This window comes from Portunus trituberculatus, chromosome 24 (genome assembly GCF_017591435.1).
Source record: "Portunus trituberculatus isolate SZX2019 chromosome 24, ASM1759143v1, whole genome shotgun sequence".
In the NCBI taxonomy this organism is placed as follows: Eukaryota; Metazoa; Arthropoda; class Malacostraca; order Decapoda; family Portunidae; genus Portunus; species Portunus trituberculatus.
The window spans coordinates 2,861,617-2,864,643 of NC_059278.1; the positions used below are offsets into that span (position 1 = coordinate 2,861,617).

Here is a 3,027-nt window from a genome sequence, read left to right on the forward strand (position 1 = left end):
CAACATCAACACCACCAACAACAACAACAACAACATCATCAACACCACCAACAACATCATCAACACCACCAACAACATCAACAACACCAACAACACAACACAACATAACACAACATAACACAACACCACAGCAACAAAACCAAATCTCGGTCAAGAGGAGGAGGAGGAGGAGGAGGAGGAGGAGGAGGAGGAGGAGGAGGAGGAGGAGAAGGAGAAGCATGACGGAAAGGAGGTTAAGAGGCGGCGACAACAAGAAGAGGAAGAGGAAGATGATGAGCACCACTACCACCACCACCACCACCACCGCTACGAGGAAGGCCGAGTGTGATGGAGGGAGGGGGAGGAGTACCACGCCCTCACAGCAGTGCGCGTGTCTGGTGGTGGCAGTGGTGGTGGTGGTAGTCTCGGTAGGAAGCAACCGGGGCAGTGTTGATGGCACGCTCACCAAGACCAAACGCCGCTCACTTTACTCTCCCTAAACACTCCGACGCACGCAGGCTCTCCCCGTCCCTTCCTCGGCCTGGTTAGCTGGAGACGGTGCTCGAACAGGCGGTCACAGCTAAGGACAAGTGCTGGGCCAGAGGACACGTGTGTTTTGAGTAGTGGTGGTCGTGGTGGTGGTGGAGGTGGTGGTGGTGCCTGTCCTAGTGCGATATACGGCTCGATGTAGCGTAGCGAGTGAGCCGAATACACCCCAGGCACTCTTCTTTTCTCCCTGCTGCTGCGAGGACGTGTGCCAGTTAACGGAGGTGAGTTGTTGTTGTTGTTGTTGTTGTTGTTGTTGTTGTTATTGTTGTTGTTGTTGTTGTTGTTATTGTTGTTGTTATTGTTTGTTATTGTTGTTGTTTTCATTTATATTCCAGCTTTTGTAATCCAAGTAACGCTTATTTTGCATTATTTAACCCCAATTATTGTTAACCTCACGAACAGATGGACGACACACACACACACACACACACACACACACACACACACACACACACACACACACACATCCCTAGCCTATACCTTCACTAACCCTCACCCTTCCTCCGTCACCACCAACAGCCCACCAGTGACCCTCTCTAGCACTTCTCCACACCACCTCACCCCTCTCTCCGCGCACCTCCACTCCGCCACTCGAGGCAGTTACGGTCCAGGTTCCGACGCTGATAAAATGTTGCCGATAAGAAGGGCGACGAACACTCTCTCACGACGACAGAACGAGTGTTTGGAGAATTCGGCGACTTGTGGGTAACTCGATACCAAAAGGAGGGAGGGAGAAGGGGAAGAGGAGAGGAGCGAGAAGAGGGAGTGATAGATGGAGAAGGTAGTAAAGAAGGGGATTAGTACGAGTGAGAGAGAAGGAAGGGGAGAGGTGGGTGGTGATAGAGATGATGAGGAAGAAATGAGGAAAAGGGAGAAAGAGAAGATGATGAGGAAAAGGAAAGTAGAGAGGTGGAAGGAGTAGAAGGGTGAGATAAAGAAACGGAGAAGAGGAAGGAATAGGAAAAATGAGGAAGGAAAACAGATAAGTAGGATTCAGGAAGTAAATAACAGAGAATGAGTGAAAGAGATAAGATGATGAGGAAAAGGAAAGTAGAGATATGGAAAGAGTAGAACAGTGAGATAAAGAAACGGAGAAGAGGGAGGAATAGGAAAAGTGAAGAAGGAAATATAGGAAATCAGGATAACAGAAAATGAGTGAGAGAAGATGAGAAGAGTAGAGATATGGGAAGAGTAGGACAGTGAGAGAAAGAAACGGAGAAGAGGAAGAAATAGGAAAAGAAAAGAAGGAAATATGGGAGAGTAAGATACAGGTAATAACAAAGGAAAGGAAAAAAGAGAGAAGATATGTAAATGATTAGCAAAAAAAAAAAAAAGATGGATGAAGGAGTGTGGAAAAAAGACAAAGGGGATATAAAAAGAAAGGATAAGAAACCAAAAGGTGTTAAAGAAGGAAATAGGTAATAATTTCTTTGGTAAATTCTCGGTATTGGCAATTTCATCATTTCTTTCCTGTAATCTTGCTATAATATCATAAAATGTTTAATTAGTCATGTTTCCTTCTCATTTCAACTCCCACCAGTTAATAATGGGTTTAATAGTAGTAGTAGTAGTAGTAGTAGTAGTAGTAGTAGTAGTAGTAGTAGTAGTAGTAGTAATACTTGGAAAAAGAAGAAAAAAGCAATAGTAGTAACAACAAAAGTAGTAGTAGTAGTAGTAATAGTAGTAGTAGTAGTAGAAGTAGCAGTAATAAAAGTAGGTAAATAAGAAAAAGAAACAGCGGTAGTAGTAGTAGTAGTAGTAGTAGTAGTAGTAGCAGTAGTAGTAGCAGTAGTAGTAGTAGTAGTAGTAGTTGTAGCAGTAGTAATAGAAGCAGCAGTAGTAGTATAGTAAATATTTGCTCCACATCCTTCAATTCTAGCACGAAGAGGCGACACCGCTTGCAAGACCAATACAATCTATACACGTCAGCAGAATAAAGAACTGATGTATAAATAGAATGACACGAAAAAACGCATCCAGCTTCTTTGTGGTCTTGTTGAAGCGTCATTTACTTGAGGACACGCCGAACCTCATGCCCTTGTCCCTCTCCTAGCGGCTCAAGGACACACTGGGGATAAATTTCACCAGTAGTAGTAGTAGTAGTAATAGCAGTAGTAGAAACAGCAATAGCAATATAACCATCGCTACCACTAAAAACAACAATAATAATGATAATAACAATAACACTGACTTTTCTCACTTTTTTCACACATTCTGGAAATAGAAAGAAAATCTGGTTATGCGCAATAACTGGCTTTCCTCAGAATGAATATCCGAGGAATAATTTGTTAATTTCCTCTCAGGCTTATGAGGGGAATTAACGAGCCAGCGGAGGGAGCGAGAGGGAGGAGGGAAGAAACGAGGAAAAGAGAGGTAGTGGAGGGGAGAAGAGGAAAAAAAAATAGAGGCCGTAGGGAGGAGGTAGGAGGAATTTTGTGGCTTTCTGTTGCTGTGGTGGAGTGATACTTGCAATTGTGGTGATGTGGAGGTGTGGTGTGT

At 43.9% G+C, this 3,027-nt stretch overlaps 1 protein-coding gene across 1 annotated transcript in view; it reads left to right on the plus strand.

The window, feature by feature from the left end:
* Positions 1-407: 407 nt before the first annotated feature.
* Positions 408-3,027, plus strand: part of LOC123508240 — a 131,472-nt gene continuing 128,852 nt past the window's right edge. Inside the window, exon 1 of the mRNA XM_045261796.1 lies at positions 408-749. The gene's annotated coding sequence lies outside the window, so the exon portion shown is untranslated. The remainder of the gene's footprint in view (positions 750-3,027) is intronic.